We start from the raw sequence: 27,960 nt of genomic DNA on the forward strand, positions 1-27,960 counted from the left end.
TTGATCTTAAGGGTTTAGTAACAACTTTTTTCACGTGCACTTTATTCATTTTAGTTCTGGTCCTGAAGAAGCGCCAACGACCCTTATGGCGACACAGGCGCGAAACATGTTGACCTATGACCTTTTGACACCTGGGCATAGTGTGCCTCTTGGACAAGATTTTATGCAGCAGTTGATCTGCAAAGGGTATACAATTTATACATTCGATTCAAGTTTACCCTTTATTTAATATATTTTCATATCACCTTGCACGCACCCTTTTTTTACCCTTCTTTAGACCCATACCCCACACACCCACATGCACCATCCGGCAGTTCTTTAAAAGATCTCCGACAAAGAGACCCTTCGGGGGACCCGTGGGGAATTGCAGCGCCGGCCCCACGAGGAGCAACTGCCCGATGATGAAGCATGACACCTCTTGGGGTGTGTGAGGGCAACAGAGGAAACACCAATGGTTGTTCCACTTGACTATTGGGTCACTTTTACCTAGGATGTCTTTTGTTCCTTTTCTTCTTCTTTTTTACTTCTTCACCCTTTTTTTTCTTGTCGCACGGGTGACTATTTGCACCCTCGAGCATGGGTGACATTTTTGCATCCTGCCATAGGAACAGTGTCCCTTTGTGAAATTGAATGTAGACTTTGGGAGCATGGACACTGGACCTTGAATAGCTCCTTGGCCCCCCCTCTTTTATTTGTGATATATTATGTACGGCGGTTCAGCCGAGGGCCATTACTATCTCTATCTTCCTTGTTGTTTTCCCATGGGCAGACAGGGGACCATTACCATCTAATTGGGGACCTGCTCTCAGATCCAGCATGGTTAATTGACCTTGTGGGACCCCGTAATGTGGATTCCGTATTATTAACCCCCCTGATACCTTTTTCTAAAAACATTTGTTTACACATGATATTGCACAGGCAGTAATTTGGAGGGTGTGTTAGGGTTCATATCCTTGAGACAACTGTCTAGCCTCCCTCCTATTTTTTGTTTTTTATTTTATTTTATTTTATAGAACTTGGGTCAGTTGAATTTACAGGAACGGGCACCAGCAACACTGACCGTATGCTTACTCCATTCAGCACGGGGCCAGTCCCGGCATAAACTAGTTGTGACCTATGTCCATGTGATAGGACATTCAGCGCGATTAAATCTGGTTATGTATCTACGGCATATTATCTAGAGGGATCACTTGTTCATCACCGCTGCCTATTTAAGGACTATTCCCTTCAATTTGCCGCTGACAACTCAGATTATGCGCATTCACACTGATGCGCATGCGCTGTGTATTTCTATCTACGCGCATGTGCGCCTCAGGTGAACTTGCGAGGACAACCCGGAAAGGGTTTCCGCCCACTCCTCCCCTTACTTCATAAGAACCGCGTCTTGCAATCACATTCGTAACTTCCTGGCAGACGCACGGAGGGGGTAGGTGTAGAGGAGGTAGCACCCCGGCGAATCCTGTAAGTAGATGTGGATGGCAGAGCCTGGAACATAGCGAGCTACTGGCACGTTATAGTGTGTGCCACGTTTCCTTCTCCCTCAATAATAATTTTTTCATTTTATGTGCATTATTCTTGCTCTTCCAGTCCGGTAATGTGCGGGCGTCTCTGGCTTCTGCCAGTGGAGGTTCCTTCACGAAACAGCGGGGTAAGCGCATGTGAGAATTTACCACCTTTTGGTACCGATACAGGGCTGTGCAATATCTGTAGTAATTCATTAGTTGCTGTGACACCTTTTTGCACATTTGATATCTAGGACAAATGGAGGGTTACGAGTGCTAACAATAATACTACAACTAACTGACACGGGATGTCTACAAGTATCGCACTGTGTCAGGCCCAACCGGATGTATATGTGTCTCCTGAGCCCGTGTTTGCCTATTGTCTGATATAATTGATGCGCACACAGATGTGGCACACTATAAGTCATCAAGTTGTTACTGATGTTCTTATTTGTCATTTATGTTCTTCCTGTTTCCTAGGTTTTCATCAGGAGCGTTGTTTCATCATGCAGCTGTAGCCACATTTTAGGTATACAGGTTACTGCCCTGCCCTGTTTGATCTTAAGGGTTTAGTAACAACTTTTTTCACGTGCACTTTATTCATTTTAGTTCTGGTCCTGAAGAAGCGCCAACGACCCTTATGGCGACACAGGCGCGAAACATGTTGACCTATGACCTTTTGACACCTGGGCATAGTGTGCCTCTTGGACAAGATTTTATGCAGCAGTTGATCTGCAAAGGGTATACAATTTATACATTCGATTCAAGTTTACCCTTTATTTAATATATTTTCATATCACCTTGCATGCACCCTTTTTTTACCCTTCTTTAGACCCATACCCCACACACCCACATGCACCATCCGGCAGTTCTTTAAAAGATCTCCGACAAAGAGACCCTTCGGGGGACCCGTGGGGAATTGCAGCGCCGGCCCCACGAGGAGCAACTGCCCGATGATGAAGCATGACACCTCTTGGGGTGTGTGAGGGCAACAGAGGAAACACCAATGGTTGTTCCACTTGACTATTGGGTCACTTTTACCTAGGATGTCTTTTGTTCCTTTTCTTCTTCTTTTTTACTTCTTCACCCCTTTTTTTCTTGTCGCACGGGTGACTATTTGCACCCTCGAGCATGGGTGACATTTTTGCATCCTGCCATAGGAACAGTGTCCCTTTGTGAAATTGAATGTAGACTTTGGGAGCATGGACACTGGACCTTGAATAGCTCCTTGGCCCCCCCTCTTTTATTTGTGATATAATGTGTGGGGGTGTCTGACTGACCGCCTGCGTTTGTGCGCATCTGTTCCTGATCAGGTCATAGATGTACAGTACTGGGATGACCTGCGTGAAGGGATTCATCGTTGGCTCTTCTCGCACTTGCTTCTCGGTGCGCCGTCTCATACACGTTAAGGATTGGTCCGTCTCGTAGCCGTGGATCGTGTTGTGGCGCGAATCGGACCTGATATGCAGCTCTCCCAGATGCTGTGACGTGCTGCTAGTGGTGACCCGTCCGGCGCGTAGGATTTGGGCATCGTACTTGTCTGGCGGAAACTGCTGTGGGAACTGCTTTCGGGTGACTCGAATCGGCGTTCGGAGGTACGGCTCATATGACAAATGCTGCTGGAATCGCAGCCCACGTGTCGGATGGAATTGTGTGAGTTATGTGCATCGTACTTCATCGCCCGGACGGACCGGCTCCCGGGACGAGTAGGTCACAAGGTAAGGCTACGGACAGCTCTCAGAGGGCTGTCTGACCCGGATCGGAATCGACCCCTTTGTGTGTTAGGAAGGTGACATTGGTATTGCTGTGGGTGTTACCACGCAACCCCCATGTCCACTGATGCATTTACAGATTTATGAGCAACCGTAAACCTGGAAATGCATCAGAATGCTATGTCACCCCAGGGGTGTCATAGTGTGGCATAGCGAGGAAAAAATGTTTTCATTTCTCCTCTATTTTTTTCCTCTTTCAATGCGTGCTGCATTCTACAGAATGTATTGGAAAAGGAAATCACCTCAATTGATTTTTCTTGAGCAGGAAGGCGCCCCTTTTTGGATAAAAAACAATCTCCTGACGACTCAGACATCCTTGCACCATGGTGCAAGGGTGCCAGAGCCAGCGCATGGCAGCAGTTTGCGCGCCAGTACAGGGAAAAGCACAGAGATGTCAATTATTGTTGTAAATATGTTGCATCCCTGTGCTTCGAAACTAATGCAGTGCAGTGTCGCAAAATGAATTGCGGCACTGCACTGTTTTAGTTTATCATAAATAGGGCACTACGTTTTCAAACCATCTTGATGGTCTTTTTTCATAACTAAACTTTTAGTTTAACTTATTCAGGAGCAAGTGTTTTTTTATTATTTTACTATCTTTAATTACATTGGATCCTGTACATTTCATATTTAGTTATTGTATATGCTTTTCATCTCCCCCATCCCTCCTTTTATGGTCTCTGTATCAACTTTTTTGCAATAGTATATTCTGTATTTGCTTAAACCTAATACAGTTCTTCTAAAAACAAAAAGGTATAGACCAGTGAACCTGTGTGTCTCATTCAGGCCGTTGACATATCTGTGCACTTAACACCTCATCAAGTCCTTTTAAGCTATAGAGCAAAAGGTCTTGTAGAAGTGTTAAGTGCATTAGCATATTTGCTTGAAGAGCTGCCTCGTCACACTGCCAGCCTGAGGGGCCCCATCCTCAGCAGGATCTCATTTCAACTGGATTCTTCTTTTGCAGTGTGCACACGAAGGAAGAGAAACCTTCTTCCAGGCTGCTGCATTATTTTTAAATGAGCAGCCGGGGAAGTCCTTCTCTCTGAGCCGGTAATCCGATGGGTGCCCCTGCAGAGGTGCCGGGCGCTGGGAAAGCGTAGGCGGACCTTACAGGGAAAATAGCCTGAGATGTGTGGGTGCCCTATCACATGGGACTGGAATAGTACATATCTTTGACAGTGTGTAGACTACTTGACATAACTTTTACATCGATATTTAGGCTTGTTGCTATTCATTACAATAAACCCACCAATAAAACTGAAGTAGGTGTTGAAATAATGTTTGGAAACCAAAGTTTGCCATTTGCATGGCATGCAGGGTATGCCAATCTCAGGCTAATGGTAAGCACTAACCTGCATGCGTGATCCCATGGAAGCAATCTGGATTCACAAGACGCTGCCTCCCAAACCCATTCTGAACCTCCCGCCGCTGCCGTATTTTCACCAGCCGTCGACCATTGCAGTAAAGGGGAAGCAGACAGGCGAGAGAGGGATAGAGTTGAGACATCCGGTGTGGACTTCGAGATGAGAATTGCTCAAGGTCCTTCTGTCACTGTCTGTTAATCCACTAGAGATGCTGCTAGCTGCAACAGGAAGTGATTCATTAATATCATAGCCTTATAATATTTTAAACTTTTTATCATAGATCTTTCACTCAACGTCCCATACTTGTTGTTTCCTCCTTCCATTCTTGCATTCATAATGTTCTATTATGGTCATGTGAACTCCACTGTACTGTACGGACTTCTTGCTCTTCATTACTCAAGGATTCAACTGTTCATTTGAAGACGTCATATTTTTGAATGCCAATCTTGTATTCCAAAACGCCATCACACTTACCAAAGATTAAACAATATTACAAGTTAACTTGTTACAAAATGCTGTTGAAACACATGTTGTTTGCTAGTTTACCTCAAAATGTGGTTTCCTTGTGCTAATTTGTAAGTTATTAGCCAGCTAAGGGCTAGATGTACAATGCATTTTTCCTTTCAGAAATGGCTTGATTCGCAGAATTTGGCCACTTACGACTAGAAAAGTGCCTTTTCTGATGTACAAAATGCAAAATGTGATTCAGTAACTTGCTACTTGTTACTGAATCGCCATTTGCGTTTGCGATTCGGTATTTAGAAGAGGAGTGTTTTGGGCGTTCCTTCCAAATACCGAATCAGTACAATTCCGGTAGCATAGAAATAATACGTTGGATTTTCTCCCATGACCCCCCACCTCGCGTTGGAATTACTACAGATACCATCTGGATCTGTTTTTTACCAGGTAACTACTTACCAACCCAACTGGATCTCCCTCTAGCGTCCGGTGAGTGCGCTTACCTAATTACCGCCCCTGTTCCCTTACAGGCCGCTACAAATACACGATCACCTCGTGTTTTACACATAACCAACATGGACTGCGCGGTAAGCTTTCCCTTCCAGTCCCTAACTATCACATTGGTTTGGATACTCCGTTTGCTCTCCTGCGTTTATCCAACAGGGACCACATCATCATTATTTATTGTTCCTTTCCCCGACAGACTACCCCTGGATGCCTTCCACGTGACCTGATCTCTTCTTATCATGTGGGCACCCCACATCCTCCACAGATAGCCCTCACTCCTCTCCCTTTACCTTGTTAGCATCTACGGGTTCCTTCCGCGTTGTTCATTTCTCCCTTTCTCCTCTTACCCCCTATACAGCACTCATCTTAGAATTGTGACCCGGTCCTGAGGATGACCTGAAATTGTACAATTTGAAACGCCGTCGACTGTCCAGCGCATCTGTGGGCGTTATTGTGGTTTCCCTAAACAGCTGAATCTGTTTGTGAATTGTCTGCTGCTTGTTTTCGTGACCATCAGCCAAATTGTTCCTTGCGTCATTTTTTCACTGTTACTTCAACTTTGTCATGTGTCACTTGCGCCGTTCACCCTTTCCACAAGCACGTATGTGCTAAAAAAATTGTGTTACACTTGCATATAGTGTAATGTAGTGCTAAAACTACTCCCACTTCAAATAGACCAGTTTTTTCCGTTAATTATTGTGGTCTCCCTTATTTCCCTTTGTCTCACATCGGATTGTTTTCCTTATGTACTTGTCTAACTTGATGATTACCTGTTGAGACACTGTTACTTTGTTAAACATTGTTTCGTTAAGGCGCAGTTTAAATAGCACTGCATCCAACACTAAGGCTGCTCTCACGAGATTTTAATAATCTCGAGGGAGCACAGTAATTGTGAATATGCTGCTTACATTAATGTGAATGCGCTGGCCATTTCCAACTCCCCAAACTTTTAGAAAGTGTCAATGCTAAGTCTAAAGGGCAAACCTCCTGGTATCAGTATGTCTCAGGCCCACATCCTGGTAGATATAGGGGATTTTTCAGACATCTACATTGCCCTAGGAGGTTGTTGGGGGTGCCATGGGAGATGACTCAACAAAAAAAGTGTTGCTATCCAAACAAACCACACTGCATAGGACTGGCCCATGTGTTTCATTTTCAGAAATGGCTGGAGTTGGTAGGTTTTTCTGGGAGCTGGCTGTCCCTGTACCCAAATACTACTGCTACACACATCTCAAAAATCTACATAATTTTATGCTTTTGGATTGTATTTCCTAGTGTCGTATTGTTGGACCTTTCCAGACCTTAACAATATACACAGTGGGCCCGATTCACAGAACTAACTTAAGACAAAATCCTAAATTTACTACCATTTTCGTATTCACAGAAGGCACTTACTCATTTTGGTATTCACAGAAGACACTTACTTCGGTATTCACAGAAGTTAGGAGTCCTAACTTTAGGACTCCTAAATGCCTTCTGTGAATACCAAAAGTCTTAAAATTAGGATTTTTCTCAATCAATCAATCAATCAATCAATCAAGGACATTTATAGAGCGCACTACCTACCCATAGGGTCTCAAGGCGCTGGGGGGAGGGGGGTGCCGTTACTGCTCGAACAGCCAGGTCTTCAGCTTCTTCCTGAAGGAGAGGTGGTCTTGGGTCAGGCGCAGGTCGGTCGGGAGGGAGTTCCAGGTCTTGGCGGCCAGGTAGGAGAAGGACCTTCCTCCTGTTGTCGCTCTTCGGATGCGGGGGACGGCGGCGAGGGCGTGGTTGGCTGAGCGGAGGTGGCAGTTGGGAGCGTAGAAGTTGATTCGGTTGTTGAGGTAGCTCGGGCCTTGGTCGTGTAGGGCTTTGTGTGCGTGGGTGAGGAGGCGGAAGGTGATTCTTTTGTTGACGGGGAGCCAATGCAGGTCTCTGAGATGTCCGGAGATGTGGCTGGTTCGCGGGATGTCGAGGATGAGTCTGGCTGAGGCGTTCTGGATCCGCTGGAGTCTCTTCTGGAGCTTGGCGGTGGTGCCGGCGTAGAGGGCGTTGCCGTAGTCCAGTCGACTGGTGACGAGGGCCTGGGTGACGGTCTTCCTGGTCTCGGTGGGGATCCACCAGAAGATCTTCCGTAGCATGGGTAGGATGTTGAAGCACGCCGAGGAGACGGTGTTGACTTGCCTGGTCATGGAGAGAGAGGAGTCCAGGATGAAGCCCAGTTTGCGTGCGTGGTCTGTCGGTTTGGGTGCGGTGCCCAGGGCGGGGGGCCACCAGGAGTCGTCCCAGGCGGAGGGTGAAGAGCCTAGGATGAGGACCTCCGTCTTGTCTGAGTTCAGTTTCAGGCGGCTGGTCGTCATCCACTCGGCTACCTCTTTCATCCCTTCGTGCAGATTGGCTCTGGCGGCGGCGGGGTCGTTGGTCAGGGAGAGGATCAGCTGGGTGTCGTCGGCGTAGGAGATTATGTTGAGGTTGTGTTGGCGTGCGATGGCCGCGAGGGGGCTCATGTAGATGTTGAAGAGGGTGGGGCTCAGCGAGGATCCTTGAGGGACGCCGCAGATGACTTCGGTGGCCTCTGACTTGTACGGTGGTAGGCGGACTCTCTGTGTTCTTCCGTCGAGGAAGGAGATGATCCATTCCAGAGCCTTCTCCTGGATTCCGACGTTGCTGAGGCGCTGTACTAGGGTGCGGTGGCAGACAGTGTCGAATGCCGCGGAGAGGTCTAGGAGGATGAGGGCCGCTGTTTCTCCGTTGTCCATCAGGGCTCGGATGTCATCGGTGGCGGCGATGAGGGAGGTCTCGGTGCTGTGGTTGCCTCGGAAGCCAGACTGTGAGGGGTCGAGGGATCCATTCATCTCAAGGAAGGCGGCCAGCTGCTTGTTGACGGTCTTCTCGATGACTTTGGCTGGAAACGGTAGGAGCGAAATGGGGCGGTAATTCTTGAGTTCGGTGGGGTCCGCTGTGGGTTTCTTGAGTAGAGCGCTGAGTTCGGCATGCTTCCAGCTCTCAGGGAAGGTGGCGGTGTCGAAGGATGTCTTGATGATGTCTCGCAGGTGGGGTGCGATGACAGCGTCGGCTTTGTTGAAGACGTGGTGGGGGCAGGGGTCGGTCGGAGATCCTGAGTGGATGGAGTTCATCGTGCGGACGGTGTCTTCGGTGCTGATCGGAGTCCAGGCGCGGAGGGTGGTGGTGGGGGGTGGTGGTTCGGTCGTGGTGTGCGTTGGTTGGTTGTTGAAGCTGTTGTGTATGTCCGCGATCTTGTTGTGGAAGTATGAGGCGAGGGAGTTGCAGAGGTCTTGCGATGGGGTGATGTCGTTGTTTCCTGCGCTGGGGTTGGAAAGCTCTTTCACGATGTTGAAGAGTTCCTTGCAGTTGTGTGCGTTGTTGTCCATCCGGTCCTTGAATGCAGTTTTCTTGACGGCGCGGATCAGCTGGTGGTGCTTCCGGGTGGCAAGCTTGAAGGTGGTCCTGTTGTCCGGTGTTGGTTCCCTTCTCCAGACTTTCTCGAGGGCTCGGCAGTTCTTCTTGGAGCTCTTGAGTTCGTCGGTGAACCATGGGGCTTTCTTGCTGCCGGGTCTGCTGGGCGGGGTCCTCAGTGGGGCGAGCTCGTCCGCGCAGTTGCTGATCCACTTCGTGAGGTTGTCTGCGGCCTGGCTGGGGTTCGCTGAGCTGGCAGGAGGGTGCTGGCTCAAGGAGGTGGTGAGCTGGTCGGCTGTGATCTTGTTCCAGCTTCTGCGGGCAGCCTGTTGCTGGTGGTGGTGGGTCATCGTTCTTTTGAAGGTGAAGTGGACACAGCTGTGGTCCGTCCATTGAAGTTCTGTGGCGTGGCTGAAGGCGATGTCTGTGCTGGATGAGAAGACTGCGTCGAGTGTGTGTCCGGCGAGGTGGGTGGGGGTGGACACCAGCTGCTTGAGTCCAAGATTGGTGAGGTTGTCGAGCAGGGTGCTGGTGTTGCGGTCGTTGTTGTTCTCCAGGTGGAAGTTGAGGTCCCCCAGGAGGAGGTAGTCAGCGGAGGGGAGGGCATGCGGGCTGACGAAGTCGGCGATGTCCTCGCTGAATTGGGTGCGTGGTCCCGGAGGTCGGTAGATCAGGGTGCCTCTGAGGGTGGTCTTCGGGTCGGTGTGGATCTGGAAATGCAGGTGTTCGGCGGTGGTAAGGGTGTTGTCGGTGCTCGTCGTGATACGGATGGTGTTTCTGTGGATGATGGCGATGCCTCCTCCCATCTGGTTGGCGGTGCGGTCCCTCCGGGTGATCTTGTAGCCCTCTGGGATGGCGATGTCTCAGATTAGGAGTCCTAAAGTTAGGACTCCTAACTTTACTACTACTAAACTGAGAAAAATCCTAATTTTAAGGCTTTCGGTATTCACAGAAGGCATTTAGGAGTACTAAAGTTAGGACTCCTAACTTCTGTGAATACCGAAATGAGTAAGTGCCTTCTGTGAATACCAAAATGAGTAAGTGCCTTCTGTGAATACCAAAATGGTAGTAAGTTTAGGATTTTGTCTTAAGTTAGTTCTGTGAATGGGGCCCCCAATTTCTAATAGGCTATGGGCCCGATTCACAGAACTGACTTAAGACAAAACCCTTACAAGACACTTACTTCGGTATTCACAGAAGTTAGGAGTCCTAACTTTAGTACTCCTAAATGCCTTCTGTGAATACCGAAAGTCTTAAAATTAGGATTTTTCTCAGTTTAGTAGTCGTATAGTTAGGACTCCTAACTTTAGGACTCCTAAATGCCTTCTGTGAATACCGAAAGTCTTAAAATTAGGATTTTTCTCAATTTAGTAGTCCTAAATTTAGGACTCCTAACTTTAGGACTCCTAAATGCCTTCTGTGAATACCGAAAGCCTTAAAATTAGGATTTTTCTCAGTTTAGTAGTTGTAAAGTTAGGAGTCCTAACCTTAGCACTCCTTAACTGAGAAAAATCCTAATTGAGTAAGTGCCTTCTGTGAATACCAAAATGAGTAAGTGCCTTCTGTGAATACCAAAATGGTAGTAAGTTCAGGATTTTGTCTTAAGTTAGTTCTGTGAATCGGGCCCTGGGTCTCTAGTTGGCAGATGTTTGCACCCTGTGAAAGAAGGGGCACCTCAATCCTAGTCAGGGTAAGCTAGATACACATTTTAAATTAACATGTGATCACCCTCTGGTATATGAACCAGAGAGGGTTTTGGAGACAGGATAAATGGCGCTAAGGCAGATGAACGGACAGATGGAGTCAGAAGAACAAAGAACCAATGCTTAACGGTGCAATCAGGTCAGGGGAATACCCAAAACCCCTGTATAAGGTGTGGACAAAAGCCCATACCAAAATAATTATAAGCAAATCCTGTGCACACGTGACAATGAGATTAAATTAGATCACAGAAATGATAACAGGTTTCAAAGAACAATGGAAAGATGTTTTTAATTCAAACGTTGTCTTCCATCAGTACAAAGAGCGCCAGCCGACACGTGTTTCATCAACAGTAAACAACTGTGAATCTTCAGGGCCAATTGAACAATGTCATACGGAAAAGAACGAAAAGCCGTCGGGAATACGAGTGAAGTAGTCTCCCAAGGGTCGGTGCGACCAGGAAACCAAAGGGCTGTGTATGCCAGTGCGTTATAGCTGAACTTGCTTCCGAAGTGCGGGAGGCCTCGTATTCCCGACGGCTTTTCGTTCTTTTCCGTATGACATTGTTCAATTGGCCCTGAAGATTCACAGTTGTTTACTGTTGATGAAACACGTGTCGGCTGGCGCTCTTTGTACTGATGGAAGACAACGTTTGAATTAAAAACATCTTTCCATTGTTCTTTGAAACCTGTTATCATTTCTGTGATCTAATTTAATCTCATTGTCACGTGTGCACAGGATTTGCTTATAATCACCCTCTGGTAGTTTGCCACAGAACAGGCAGGCTTAATTTAAGAGGCTACATGAGGGAAACGTTGCCCGAGTACGGTGGGGGGGCATGGGAGAGGTGACTGAGGACTTCCCGGTCGGCAGGGGTGTGCGGCAGGGGTGTGTCCTGGCACCGACCCTCTTCTCACTGTTTGTCGACGGGGTGGTCGGTCGGCTCTCTTTAACCCCGACCGATGCACCTGCTCTGGCTGGTGAACGTATTCCCATCCTCATGTTCGCGGATGACACGTTGATTATCTCCAAGACCCCTAGTGGCCTATCGAAGGCCCTCCGGTGTTTTGAAGAATTCTGCACTGCAAGGGGCCTGGAAGTAAACACGGGAAAAACCAAATTTATGTCATTTAATGGATCAAAATCCTTCAAGGGGAAAATATTCATGAATAAGTTACCCTTGGAGGAGGTTACCTCATTTACTTACCTGGGGATTGCGTTACAAAAAGATATGCGCTGGGATTGCCAACTTGACCGTGCTATCTTGCAACATAAACAAAAGTCAGGGGCTCTTCTATCCAGGTTTAAAAACTCACTAACTAAGCCAATCTCCCCAGTTCTGGAAATCTATGGAACGTCTGTCCTGGGCTCATGCCTTTATGGGGCAGAGCTCTGGGGCTTTACCAACTTGAATAGGCTGAAGGCCCTTGAAAATGCTTTTATCCGCAAAATCACAAATCTTCCACCAAGTACGCCATTGCGCCCCCTACTACTGGATCTTGGCAAAAAACCCCTAGAACATCTGGCGAGGTTACGTCCAATATTATATTGGCGTAGACTCTGGTGCACTGATGAACTCTTGCACTATAGGAGCGGTTTTGTGGATATAATTGAATCCGATAAGTCCCAAAAAATATCCTGGCTGCTTGAGATCAAATCCATATTAGGCAGTTTAGGCCTGAATGAACTCTGGAAAAATCCGACAAGTGCAGCTTTTCCTCCGAAAGAAAAGCTGAAAATGATGTACTGGGAATGGGTTTATAAACTAGAAATTGCCCAAGGCCTTTCCTCTCAATTAACGTCCCGCTTCCTAGAGTTCAAATTCCAACCCCTCAAAGAGAAGTTCTGGGACATCATTGAAAAAACCACTGATCGCAAGCTATACTTTCAATTGCGGGTGGGTACACTACCCGTTGCAGACTTCACCTCTAGATGGGGGGGAGCAGGCACTAACAAGGATAGGTGCTTCAGATGCGTAGATGAATGCGAAAATATAGGTCATGTACTATTCTTCTGCCCATTGTATGCAATTCCGAGGGAAAAATGGATAAAACCAATTTGCAAGCTGATGGGCATTAAAAGATATGCTATTGCCCTTCGCATTTTATGCACCGACCCTGCACCTCCGATCTGTGTAGCCGTAGCTAAGTTTATAGGATGGGCCTGGGGCATAAGGTTAAAAGCTTTGAAACTTAATGTTAATTTCTGACCCATAAATAACCTAACATCCTGTTAACACTACCCGCTGCTGTTATTATTATAAGTAGGATTCAGGGTGCCAACAATGTTGTATTATGTTATTCCCTGTGCAATTTAAGCTGATATGAGCTGGTTCGAATTTTATGATTGTGGTGCTCTTTTTTAACTGTTTTTTCTTAAAGCATGAATTAGCTTGACGGACATTGGAAAATTTAATTGGAATTTTACCCTCTTTTTAGGTAATTTATATAATTGTAAATAAATGTTTGTATTGTGCTTTTATGTCTTAATTGCCGAATAAAGCTGATTGAATTGAATTGAAGAGGCTATGTGTAAAGTATTTATGTAACACACACACAGAGTAACACAATGAAAACACCACATATAGACTCCAACCAGGTTAAGAAACATAGGAAATATTTATCTGAGTACAACAAGACCCAAATTACAAAAATCCAATCAGTAGGAGTCCAGACATGATTTTTTAAATAATAAATGCAAAAATAGTGCTTAGAAGTCACTAGCGGTCAAAAGTTTTCTTGAGGTCGCGTGGGACCGGTACAAATCCAAAGTTAAGGCCAACCAAAATGGAGGACAGGCCAGTTACAGGAACCAGAAAGGTCCTGCTGAAGAAATGCCTTGACTGGAGTGAGTGTTGATGTCGAGAGTCTACTGCGTCGTCGTCGAGCCGCGCAAAGGGGATCCGCATCGTCGTCAACCTCCATTGAAGTGCATGCAATGCGTCGTTGTCGGGCTGCACCAAGTGTCATCGTCAAGCTGCGCAGGCTGGGAAGCTGCTGTCGTCAAGCAGCCTCTGCATTTCCGTCGAAGGATGATGCTATGGAAAATCTCAGACAGTATAGGCGATACATCAGTTTTTGCAGAACTCAGCTGCAGAACTCCCTTCTGAGGCCCAGAACTGGAGGGAGGCCCTCGTGCAAGAGTAGGACTCACAGATGGCAGAGTCCACAGTACCAGCAGGATTGCAGGAAGTTGACTGTGTCCCTGAGACTTTGGAAAACAGGAGACAAACCAGCAAGACCTTGGAGTCACTCTGGGCTCAAGTGAGATATGTCGAGTCCTTGTTCTCAGCAGATCAGCGATCAGCAGGCAGCAGGGCAGCTTAGAAAAGCAGAGGAGCAGTTCCTCAAAACAGTCAATCAAGGCAAAGTGGCAATCTGTATAGCACAGTAGTCTTTACTCATGCAGAGTGCTTCCCAGGTCAAGTAGTGTACTGATTTGGTAGGGTCTGAGCCCCAGTGCTTATACCCAAAATGGGTGGTGACTTCAAAGGAGCTCTCTGAAGGGCATAATTATCCCTTTCAACCCAGTCCTGTCTGCCAGGCTTGCTGTAGGGGGTGAATGAGTGTTTTATGTGTGGACAGGACACTACCTATTGAAGTGTGTCAACCCCTCCCACTCCTCCCTGCCTTGGAAGACCCATCAGAATGGAGATGGATGCATATAAGTGCTCAAAATGCAGATGAGCCTCACCTTCCTGTGTTTGCAGCTGTCCAAGGATAAGAAACATGATTTAGCTACTCCTTTCTAATCAGGAATTACCGTTTTAAAGTGTTTTAAGGGATTCCCAATGCTAACCTATGAGAGGAGTAGGCTTCACAGCAGTGAAAAATGAATTTGGCTGTTTTCACTACTAGTGCTGGAGCGGGTAGTACAACATTTTGTATACCCCCCCCCTCCCATTCTGCATGTTTATATTAATCCGAATAATCTGAATAAAATTCTTCATTGACTTAGAGGACGACTTTAGCCAGAATAGGTAAATTTGATGCTCTGAAATGCTGATGATGATGATTTCTAATTTTCTTGCAAAATAATTTAGATAGAGAATATTTGATTGATTGACAAATGTGATGTGTCGATTATTTGAATAAGAGAAATGTGGTAAGGAAGTAAAGTATAGATAGACAAGCATTATTCATTAAAACCAAATATAACAACTAAATGATCCATCTCCTTATGAGAGGGATATCTTAGAAGTCTGAGGGCAATGTTTTTAATGTTCCCATGTCAGCAGATCAACCGAGTGTAAGTATATTGATGTTATGGGCCCCACCAATGAATGTATTTGAGCGAATTGGAAGCCGAGGTAGTTGGTCTGTGCCGAAGGGGGAATTTGACGTTCTACGCTGCATCACTAGAACTTGTACAAATTAAAAGTACATGTCCTACCTTTTAGTTACATGGCAAACTGCCTATAGACCTATCTAGGGCCTACCTTATTGGTGATCTATGTGTAATAAAAGGGGAGTTTAAGGCTTGGCAAGAGGTTTGAAATGTCAAGTCAAAGTGGCAGTAAACTGCAAACACAGACTTTGCAATGGCAGGCCTAAAACAGGTTTGAAAGGCTACTTTTGTGGGTGGCACAACCAGTGCTGCAGGTCGCTAGTAGCATTTAGATTACAGGCCCAGGGTATGTGGAATACCACTTTACAAGGGAGTTGTAAGTAAACTAAATATGCCAATCCGGTATATACCAATGCCACCATGTTTTAGGGGAAAAGCACATGCACTTTACCAGTGGTTAGCAGTGCGAGAAACAAGCGCCATCGGTGGGGTGCCACTGGACAAAAAGTTGGTAAAGATTAACACGTTCAGACTAAGTCACTTTTAAGAAGCCAAAAATCTCTAGCTGGATGAGGCAGGAGGCTGTAGGTGATGACAGTTTCAAGAGGCCGGATTCCCCTTTCATGAAGAACCGCAGAACAGGGATTTGCAGCAGCAGAGAAGAATGTAGCTGGAGCAGACACAAAGTCAAGCTGACCAACGATGCACCATGGGTGGATCGACAAGCATGTTAGTCCCAGTCTTCCAAATGCACTAAGCCTGCCTCCGCCTCCTTAACTCAGTATTCATTTACCGTCTGAGCTATTGTTGACGGCATCTCTCTAATAGGGGTCGGCGGAATTTGTGAAATCCACTTTCGCAAATTATCGCGCAAATGTTAAAAATTATCGCAAACCCGCGGAAATATCGCGAAGATGCAGAAGTTTTTTTCCCGCATGTTCACGAGATTTTCTGCATGGTTGCGGCTCGCCAACTTACCCATGTGGTTGCTCACGGGCGCGGCCATCTTGTTTTCAGTTGTCTCGCGGTGCATGATCGCGAGAAGAAAGACGTGATCGTGCGACGCATGACGTCACTGCGGGCGCGAACTGTCGCGAGACAGCGCAAATGGCTAAAAACAATACAACATCTCATGGAGAACGCGACCGGATCAAGAAAACTAGTCGGCGAACGCAGGGATTCAGGTAAGGCGATTGCGTGCTCGCGAGAATGTGTTATTTTACAGCGCGAGCAAGAAACAAATTATCGCCAAGCTGCGGAATGCAGAAATTTTGACATTTTCGCGCTTTCCGCGGAACGCGAAAATGTCAAATTATCGCAATTTCCGTGAACGGAACGAAATTTTAGTCCAGGCCTACTCTCTAATCAATTTTGCTATTCTCTAACCTTAAATTGATCAGGTCATGAAAAAGGTCAGCTGATCTAAAATTTAAAGGTCAATCCTGCCTCTTAGATTGTAAGAGTGTTATTGTGATTTTATTGTTCTTGAATCGATTCAACATGAGACAGTGACACTGCCAATCACTGTATGCTTGCTAGTAAAATCGCACCACTGTCAAGTTGAGAGCACTATATATGGCATGCATGAGAGCCATCGAGCACACACCACCAAACGGAGCATGCCTCTTAATGATTCTACATGTTATGAATTACCATGTTCGTCTGCCTCTCTTTCTTTGTTTCAACAGAGATCAAAGCTTTCAGAAGTCCTGAAGGCAGTTTAAGAACCGAGAGTTTAAGCGGTCCCAGACTCCACAAGTTAAGGTGCGCCTTAGCGTGTGCACACCGCCGTGGTAGTCATCCTAGGTCCTGACGAATGCTTCGCTTAACACATTTAGAAGCAGAAACATGTTGACCACTTTCACATATTCCAGGATGCAACTGGTCTATTAAAACCAGCTTTCCCACATCCGAAACACCTTTTTTTGATAAACAAGTTTTTATTGTTTTAAGTGACACAACAGAAAAACATTGAGCCTGTCGAACCACCAGCTTACAACCGCACAGCACGGGACCACTCCACCCCCCTGCCCTCGAAACACCTTTTAACTGTGTCCAGTTTTCCACCATTAAAATTACTTTTGGATAAAATTGCGACACCATTTTAACTTCACTTGTTACACTATTCACAAACTTGCACTGTCTTCGCAAAACCGAGCTCCGCTGTAATTCAGGCGTCGCAGCACACCGGAGAGGCACTCGGCCTCTCTGGAGGGAAACCAATGATGAAGCATGTCACCAACTAGGTTGGTGAGTGAGGGTTCTTTTAAAACACAGTGAGCACTTTTTTGCTAGTTCATTCTAATTCTAGGATACACTTTTTTGTTGTTTCATCCAGTCCCAGTCTTCTCTCAGTTCACAGAGCAGTAAAAAAAAAAGTCCCAAGTTTTTGATGTTGGTTATCTGAGCACATTTAGCACCACAACCCAGGGTCAGGGACTGGAGGGACACTGCTTGGGACTTTAGGACTCACATAGGCTGGGTCCAGGTTCAGGTTCAAGATGGAGGAAGTCTGTTATGTCCCTGTGTCTCTGAACAGAATGCTAGCAAACTAGTCCTTGGAGTCATTCTGGTAGTCTGAGGTTCAGGTGGAGAAGCAGGGCTCAAATAGCAGAGCAGGCCCTTAAGAGTTCAAGGCAGGTTCCAAGCAACAAAGCAGTCCTTCCAGGTTCAGACAAGCAGCATTGTGGAGTACACAGCTGGCCACAGAAGCAGGTGGTGATGGGAATATATATGCTAACTGTAAAAGTTCCTAAGACAGGGACAAATTGTATTTTACACAAAAATCTTAGGCAACTGTATTTTTCAACAAAGGTATAATACCATCTTCATACTATTAGGGCATGAATTGAAATGACCAAAGAAACTGAATTATTAAAATGTCATACATTTATTTATCAAAATGTGTTCCTATGTATATTTCCATGCATAATATAACAATAATTTAAATATCATCTAAAAATGATCATCCAGATTACATTTAATAATTCTTACAATCATGAAGACATTAATACCCTTTCATCCTTCCATGCAGTACAGTATATCATCGGCAATTATTCATAATAGAGTCCATGCATTAATATAGCATGCCCTTATTTCTCTTCTTTCTCTCAAGAACTTGATCAGGTAATGTTCATAGCAATTCTTTTTCATCAAGGATCTTTTATTCTAAAAACCATCACTTTTTACCATCCATCTGCATATCATGCGCGGAACTCTGCGAAGTGACAAAAAAACTCTGCGGAGTTCCGCAAGCAGCAAAAGGTGGCACAAACTGTCATTCGCGCTGATCTTCCTGCCGCTCGGGTAGGAATACTACCTGAGCGTCAACTTACCGTTAGTGAGCAGGAAAAAAACTCTGCAGCACTATGTAGAGTGGAATTTTCTACGCGCTTCGAGCACCGCAGAGCGTGGAGTAAAGAAAACTCTGCAATCTCCAGGAACAGAGCAGAGTTCACTGCCCAAGCCTACTCCATACCAAAGAGTACCTGGTTTGTAAACCTCTGGAAGGTGGCATTCTTGAGTCTAAATGGCATCACACAAAACTGATAGTGGCCCTCAGGAGTGCAGTCTGTTAGGGCAATCTGCCAGTATCCTGATGTAAGATAATTGGCACTTAAGTACTGGGCAGCCCCTAACCTTTCAATCAGATCATCTGCCTCAAGGATGGGATGAACATCAGTATTTGTTCACATAATTTAGCTCTCTATAATCCACACAGAACCTCAGTTCAGGTGTGGTGCCTGTTGGGCAGCTTTTGGTACCAAATCCACAGGACTGGACCGTGGGCTATTGAAGGGTTTTATCACCCCCAACTCCAAAATCTTAGAGCCTTCTCTCTTGATGCTGGCCCTCACCTTATCCGACAACCTTAAGATTTATTCTTAACAGGGAGGTTGTCCCTGTGTCCACATCATGGATACACAGGTGGGTAGCCCCAGGAGGAAGGGAGAAAGAGAAGAGTACTGACCCAACACTTGGCGGCAGTCACTCTGCTACTCAGTAATTAGAATGGGGGAAAGGCTCACTCTTTCCACAGTCCCACCTTTCTCCATGGAGTCCAAAATGTCATGGAGAGATTCACTCTTCACTCCCTTCTCTCCATCAGTCACCAACTGCATGGTGAGCTCAGACCAATTGTTAGAACAGGTATTCCCTAGTAGGCTGAGGTAGGCACCTTAGGCCAAGTAGGGACCTTCGCTTCCACGTCAGGGAAAGGAAGGACATCTTCTCAGATAATCCCTGCTCACCCCCTTGGTAGCTTGGCATGAGCAGCCAGACTTATCTTGAAGGCAAATGTCTAAAGTATTTGCAACCAAGCTCCCAGTGACCCAATGGTGACACCGCAAAAGGACTCCACACGAGTTTCATATAAAAACAAGTATACGTTTATATAAAAAGATATACGATGAGACCACACGATAAAAATCCAACATATGCATATTTGTCATATACCTCCTGGCCAGTAATTAGGTCAGCCAGCTCTTGTAAGTTCTGGCGGTATTCATGAGCAATTCTAGGTGATCCTATGCAGTCCTAATGCAAGGCTATTCAGTTCGCAATGCAATAATCAGGCACTTAGCAATGTATAAATAATGCAGTTCGTGATTGTTGGACTTGGCACTTTTTGCAGGGTCATCCCTAAACTTTATGCCTTTCTCCTAGCCTTTTCTCTGACATGGTATTGGTGGTTTTAGGACTCTGGGCACTTTAGCACTGCTGTCCAGTGTAAAGTGTGTGTGCTCTCTTTGTTACATATGGTAAGATTGGTCTACACCAGTTTGGCCTATTTAATTTACCTGCCAGTCCCTTGTAAAGTGGTATCTCAGATACCCTGGGCCGGTAAATGAAATGCTACTTATGGGCTTGCAGCACTGATTGCGCCACCCATTTAAGTAGCCTTTCAAACCTATATCAGGCCTCTGCCATTGCCGGGCCTGTGAGCGCAGTGTTACTGCTGCTGTGACGTAGCACCTAAATCGTGTGCCATGTCTATGATCCCCCCTTTTTTCTGCATGTCAGTCACCCCTAAGGTAGGCCCTAGCTAGCCCTATGGGCAGGGTGCATTGTAGGTAAAAGGTAAGACATGTACCATAAGTGTGTGATATGAAATGGTAGTGTCGAACTGCCATTTTGGTTTCTTACTACTGTGAGGCTGCCCTCCCATAGGAATGCATTGGGGATTCTCTGATAAGTGTTTCAGTGGTAATTCCTGATATGAGAGGAGCAGCGTGGTCAAGTTTGGTACATTTGGAATGGTAATAATAAATGCTGCCAATGGTGTGCACAGATTTACTATAACTATTTTAGAAATGCCACTTTTAGAAGTTGGCATTTCTGGTCGCTATGTGTCTGTCTGCCTGATGTGAATTGCATGTCTGGCTTTTGAGTGACAGGGGCTCATGAGGTGGGTGTGGCTCCAGGAGGGGCAGGGTGAGTCAGAACTAGGCTGAATGAGACATCTACATTTGGAGTAGTGGGAGGAGTAGTCTCTGGTCCCCGGATAGGTCTGTGCCTAGCCTGTACAATGCTGGCTCCGCCCCCCTGTGGTGTGTCTGATGACGAGCCCCCACCCAACCCAGGGGAAAAGGAGCCTTGTAAACAAGGTGCCCCAAATCCACCCTGAACCAGTTTTTGCTGGTTCCCCCAAGCCCTGTGCCAGGGCAGACAAAGCAAATATGCCATATAAATATAGGGGCTGTGACCCCATGAAAGGTGGTGCTGTTCCTGTGCTGTGCTGAGGGGTCCTGCTGCTGCTGGACTCCAGGAGGATCCGCCACAAAGGACTGCCTCCCTGCTGGAGGGCCCTGAGTGCTGGCCTGCCTGGGCCCAGCTTTTCCCCCTTTCCCTCTAAAGGACTTTGGGACTTTAAGCGCCTTGAGAGCGCTCTGCTTTTCTTCCTGCGAAAAAGAGCGTGGGCTTCGCAGCGCGGAGTTGCCGCCCATTTGGATGGAATCCCGATGTGGGAATTCCCCCATATTTTGCAAGCTGAGCGGGAGTCTACCCCGCTTTATGAATATTTTAGAGGCCGGTGCCCACCCCACATTGTGGTGCCTTTCGAACGGGTGCCCACCCCGCTTCATGCTTTTAATTATCGGCAGGTGCCCGCCCCGCTTATGGTGTTGACGAGCGGGTGCCCACCTCGCAATTGCTTTACTCTGAAGCGGGTGCCCACCCCGCACTGTGCTGGGTGAAGAAAGAAGCCGCCGAAAGGAATCGCCAGGCCGTTGTCAAACGGGATCCGGAAGCCAGGCGGCCTTGCCTGGTTGTGGGCAGGGCCTGCGCCCCCACGCACATCCGGAGCCTTGTGGGCTCCAGGGCAAAGTTCCGGTCTTAGGAAAGGGGACCGGGGCAAAGTAAGAAGGATTCCCGGCACCTGTCCCAAGTCCAGGGGAGACCAGGGGAACCCGGAGGAGCCTACCAGAAGCCCCGGTGAGAGGGGGGGGTGGAACAGGTGCATTTTCGGTGCTCGCGAGACACCGTGGTGACCGTGTCTGTGTCCTTCAGCGGGCCTGCAGGAGAGCAGGCTGCAGCACATTGGGGCCATCTTTGTAGGAGTCCCCCAAGAGTGCCAGTTCCCTGTTGGTAGGCCTCATTTGTTGAAGGGGGCATTTCCCAGTTCTGTTCCCCTGAGTGGGACTAGAGGGGCACAGTCGTGCCAGGCCGCATTATCACTGCTGCACCGCAAGAGTGCGGGCAACTGCAACGTTTGGCTACATTTGTTGGCAGAGCCCCAGTGGGGGTCCAGAGGGCACAGTGAGTGCCAGTGCCCCTAGTTACCTGCACAGCTGCACCGAAATTAGCGGCAGCTGCAACGTTTAGGCCAGAGCATTTACAGGAGTCCCAGAGGGCACCCAGGAGGCACAGTGGTGCCAGCGCAATCGCACACTTTATTCTGCTGCATTGGCAGCCTGCCCTGACATTTGGGACATACAGCATTTGAGCCCTCTGAGAAGGCCAGTTGGCCAGGGGGTCAGTGTTAGGTTGGTAGGGCGCCAGGCCCTAATGTGATTTATGTGGTGCCTATGATAAATGTGATTTATGCACCCTGATTTATGGCTCTAATGTGATTTCTGCTTATGAGGTTATTGCATAATGTGTTTATGCTGGTGAGGTTGGCGCATAATGTGTTTTACGCCTAATGTGAAACTGATTGCATAATATGATTTATGTTGCAGGATATGATGCTGAATACAGTGTTTTGCCAGTACTAACTGGTTGTGTTCTACATTTACTATTTGTGCTTTGTTATGGTTCTGACAGTGGCCCAATTGGCCCTGTCGTGTGTATATAATTCCCTGTAAATATTGCCTAGTGCCAGTTGTCACAGTGTATATTGTGTGATTACTATTCTAATGTGTTTTGGATAATACAAAGGCTATTTCTATATATAACCTTGTGTGGAGTTTCTTTTGTGGTGTGCCTAGTGTGTTGCTGCTGTGTGTGTGTTGCGCAAATGTTTTACACATTGCCTCTGGAATAAGCCTGACTGCTCGTGCCAAGCTACCAAGAGGGTGAGCAGGGGTTATCTTCAGCTTGTAACTCCCTTGCCCTGACTAAAGTGGTGGTTTCTTGCTTTTCATTAGGCGCAAGCCCTAGGCAACCAGAAATACCATTTCTAACAGTGATGCAAACTAATGCAATGCGTAATACAACCAACAGGAAGTTCGTTATGCAGAAATAATGCAATGCGTAATGCAACAATCAGTTAGTTCGTTCTGCAAACTAATGCAATGCGTAATACAACAATCAGGCAGTTCGTTATGCAGAAATAATGCAATGCGCAATGCAATAATCAGGTAGTTCGTTCTGCAAACTAATGCAATGCGTAATACATCAATCAGGTAGTTCGTTCTACCAAAATGATGTAATGCTTAATGCAACAATCAGGCAGTTCGTAATACCAAAATGATGTAATGCGTAATGCAACAATCAGGTAGTTCGTAATGCCAAAATAATATACTCCGGCACCGATCACGGTGCTCTGGACAGCCTTTATGCCACTCCTGCTGACTCGCGGTCAGCTACTGCCAAAATTCGCCCCCAACATGGGTATGATGTAAAACAAAGTGTAGCTCCACACTCCTGCTTCGGTACTGCCACTTCTCGGCAAGTACGGGCCACAATACGACTTCAGCGGAGGCTCGCGCTGCAAAGTGAGGAAGGGCCGAGAACATTTCTCTCGTAGCCCACACCCCGCCCCAGGTGCGACACCCACACGCACGCTCGCAGAGAGTAACCTGGAGGGTGCGATCTCAGTCTCCTCTCCTCTTCTCACGATTTGGGCCTCCGATGTGACTTTGTTGATCTTGGGCAGTGAAAAACGGGCCCTCCCCCCACGGGGATGGTTCGAGGTCCCTCCTTGGCAAAGGCAGGCTGGGATCAGCGACACAGCTACTCTGGGGATGCCGGTCCGGGGCAATGGCAATGATGAAGGTCTCAGGCTGCAACAGGGCACACGCACACAACTTCCCTAAGACTCACTTAAGCTCCGGGTGCCCACGATCACAGGGCAATCCTCACGAAGGTCTCAGGCTGCACAAAGCACACCCACACAGCGTTGCTGAGACTCACTTGAGCTTCGGGTGTACATGAGCACAGGTCAATCTTCACGAAGGTCTCAGGCATGTACGAAGGACACGCACACAGAGTCGCTGAGATTCACTTGAAATCCAGGCGCCCATGATCACAGGGCAATCCTCACAAAGGTCTCAGGCTGCACGAAGCACACGCACACAGTGTCACTGAGACTCACTTGGACTTCGGGTGTACAAGATCACAGGGCAATCCTCAAGAAGGTCTCAGGCTGCATGAAACACATGCACACGGCGTCGCTGAGACTCACTTGGACTAGGCGCCCATGATAACAGGGCAATCCTCACGAAGGTCCCAGGCTGCACAAAGCACATGCACACAGTGTCGCTGAGACTCACTTGGACTCCGGTCGCACACGATCACAGGGCAATCCTCACGAAGGTCTCAGACTGCACAAAGCACACGCACACAGCGTTGCTGAGACTCACATGGACTCCGGGTGCACACGATCATGGGGCAGTTCTAACGAAGGTCTCAGGCTGCAAAAAGCACATGCACACAGCATCGCTGAGACACCTCTGGAAACTTTTATGTGCCTTAGTTTCCACAACAGGGAGCCAGCTCTCCTCGGGCCCTTGGGAACAAGTTACTTCAGGACACAGCACACAGCAAAGTCCTTTCAAGCAGGGAAAAACAGCACACAGCAAAGTCCTTTCATCTCTCCTTGGTTAAATCAGCAAACTGCAGGCCAGCCTCAGAACACACAGCAAGGGTCAATCCTTTCCTTCAGTCTCTTCAGCTGTTTCTTCCTTGGCAGAGGTTCCTCTTGACCACAAAGTAGTTTCAATACTTTTCAGGCTTGATCAGTCCAAAGTCCAGGGGTTTCAGCTCTCATAGTTATACCCCTAATTTACTTTGTAGTCTTTGTGTTCAGGGGGGCACAGACCCCTGTCCAAACCAGTTCTTGGTGTCTCCCTGCCATTGACACCTTCCTCCTTTGATAGTAGGGGTCTTGATCTTCAATCACTCAGCAGGAGATGGAGCCATTGTTTTATGGCGGCAGCCCAGGCCTCTTCACCTCCAGGGGCTACTCCACACCCCTACACTCCAGATGCAGGTCAGCCTGTTGCTGTCTCACCTGCTCCCCTGGGTCAAGACATTCCCCTGAGCCTATCACATTCAAATCAAGTCAATCCACAACCAGGCAGTGACAAACAGTAATTTTAGAACACAAAAAAAAGCCACTTCTAAAAGTGTGGTTTCTAAACACACAATGCAAAAACTACCTTCACAAAAAGATGTGTTATTGAATTGTGAGTTCAGGCATACTAAACATCACCTCTCCATCTTAAGCCTTTGGGAACATAGACTGGAAACATATTACACAACCTCCCCATTCTGTCCTGTAGGCAAGATGGCCTTTCAACAGTGAAAAACGAAATGAAGAGTATTTCACTGTCAGGACATGGTACACACCTCAGTACATGTCATACCTTTCACATACACTGCACCCTGCTCAGGGGGGTACCCTGGACCTACCATAGGGGTGTCTGATGTGCATAAAAAGGTAAGGGTTGTGGAAATTTAGCGTGCAAACTGAACATTATCTGCGCCATCTTGCCTCTCCCCAGCGCCACGCATAGCAAATGCACGGCCGCCATTTTAGACACCCCACTCTCTCTCCCCGCTCACTCTCGATCGCCAGCGCTTTCCCCCGGCGCTGCGAGCATCCCCCGCGCGCCGGCCACCCCCGCTCTCTCATACAGGCCATAAACCCTCTCCTTCTGCGCGACCCTGCTACGGAACCACATCCGACCGACATCCCATACATGGTCATGCCTCTCCTTTGATAACCCCCCTTCCTCTGCGCCCCATTGTCCGAACTGGTCCCAGGCCATCACCTGGCCCTGCGGATGCAGTTTATTGCCCCTACTGTAAGGGAAACACCCCGCATCAAAGGGATTACAGTAGATCAAAGCCCCTACCCCCTGAGACCCGGCCGGTTGCACACACCCCCGGGAATTAGCGGAATTCCCTGCTGCGCGATAGCCATCTCCCACTGCGGGTAGGGTGGGAACCTCTACTGTAACTATGTGTGGGATCGGATCTGAGCCGGGGCTTCAGGGGATGTTCTTTCAGGCATCAAGAGAATCTCAAGAATGTACTATATGTAATAAAGCAATAAACCGGTGTATAAGAGACCAGGTCTCAGAGATGCGGTTAGAGCACCTCGTGACGATACCTTGCTGTCTGATCTGATGTGTTCTGCTCCGACGGAATAAAACTTTGTTTCCTGCCTTCCAGTCTCCGGCGCCTGCCTCTTTCATTGGTAAATTATCGAGTGGTATAAGAGGCGATTACCGCCGGGCAAATACTTGAAGGGTTATCGACTGAAACTGCCGCTACCATTTAACAAACGTGGGGCCCATCAGCGACACGTGGATCCAGTGGGAGAGGTCCCGACGACAGAGTGAACGACTGCAACGATCGGGAGAGCTCCTGCCCAATAGACCCTCGTCTGGCAGCCGATCATCCGAACTTCACTGGTTCCGAGCAGACCTCTCTCGAGTGATCTACGGTCCTGACTGGGAACCATCAGGAGTGCCGCGGCAAATACGGAGAGTAGAGGACGATCGGGCGCTGGAGGCGGAAGACGAGAAACTGTCCACGCGGTCCGGGTAAGGTCGTGATACACGACAAAATGCGAAATAATTGATTGATTGTTTAAAGCTTTGGAAATACTAGTATTGCTCATTGATTGTGCTCATTGATTGTTCTCTTTGAGATATTCGCTGTCTACAAACGGGGAGGAGTAGAAATACTCTCTCTCTCTCCCTTTGCAGATAGTGAAGGGTAGGTAACGCAGACTTTTGTCCCCGTTGAAACCCGTCGTGCCTATCTTTATCTCCCCATTGATTGATTGTCCGAACATTGATTGTTTTGGAGAATAGTGCTTTTTGAGATATTCTCTGTTTGCAAATAACGTAGAATAGGAATATTCTGTCTAGTCTTTGCAAATAGTGATGGGTAGGTAATGCTGACTTTTGTCCCCGTTGAAACCCGTCATGCCTATCTTTATCTCCCATTGATTGATTGATTGATTGATTGTCCGAACACTAGTTGTTCGATATTGGTTCTTTGGAGGTATTCTCTGCTTGCAAATAACGAAGAATAGAGATATTCTGTCTAGTCTTTGCAAGCAGTGAAAAGATAGGTAGTGCTGACTTTTGTCCCCGTTGAAACCCGTCATGCCTATCTTCTCCCCACTGATTGGTAGTTGGTTCTGCCCGGACCGCTTATTAGAGGTGAACCATCCGGCTCCACTGGAGGGCACCCCTAATAAGGACATGTTCACTAAATATGGACTAGTCGCCGTAGCTTATACCAAGCTATGGCATAAATATACAAAGAAGGACCCCGAGAGTCAGTGGCCACTGATGGGATCCTTCGACGACCATAAGATAGAAGCGCTAGAAATAGCTCTGCGTAGCAATAAGACGACGCCTACTATGCTTGACAGTATCGGCATGTGGCGCAAAGAAGCAACGCAACGGAAAAAGAGGGAAGAAGTAAAAGCAGAAAAGGAATTACGAAAGGCAGCTCACCTTGCCGCTAGAAAGTTAGAAGAAGAAATAAAGGAGAGAAGGGAAACTAAATTAAGACAGGAACCCGAAACATCAGGACAGTACGCTGTTAGGACCCCTTCTTTGCTCTACCCTGAGTTGTCCTCCAAGCAGCGAACGAATGATGAATTACTGTTAGGTCCCCCGATCATTTACATGCCCCCTCCATATGCACCCTCCCAGTCAGTAGTGCAACGCCTACAACCCCCGAACACGAGCGAAAGCAGTACAGGGGCCTCGGTCCTCACGGCCTCCGCGCCGGCTGAGCCTCTTGTACTGAACCCAATGTCGGTTACAACGCTAGATGACCATGAGATGGGAAAGAAAGAGTCCACCAGACTGAATCGATTAACAAAGGATGAACGAGCAGGAATTGATAAGATAGTAGGGACACTGGTGGAGCGAAAAGAAAGTGAGGAGTATATAACAGACGTGTAGAACTCGTATGCCGACAGCCGCAGACGACACTTCGTCGTACGGCTCTGTTATCACGCCCTGAATGCGTATGAGGAAAGATACCACGATAAAGGTCCCGAAGGCTTAGCAGCCCTATATAGGAAGGTAGACATCGGAGAGGAAAGAGAGGGCGACGTTACGAACCTCTTCACTCGTACACTCGAGGTCTACCGACACCTTAAAGAACATGGACAGACCACCAAAGCAGAAACCCCCATAGCGACTAAGCCCCAGGAAGGGAGGGCTGATGCCATGATGCCCATTAAAGAAGCTGCCCCCTACTGGGTCCCCCCACGAGGTCTGGGAACACATGACGACATCAACCACCAAGATGCGAAGGGAAGGGTTGTATATA

Source organism: Triturus cristatus, chromosome 2_2 (assembly GCF_964204655.1).
Source record: "Triturus cristatus chromosome 2_2, aTriCri1.1, whole genome shotgun sequence".
NCBI lineage: Eukaryota > Metazoa > Chordata > Amphibia > Caudata > Salamandridae > Triturus > Triturus cristatus.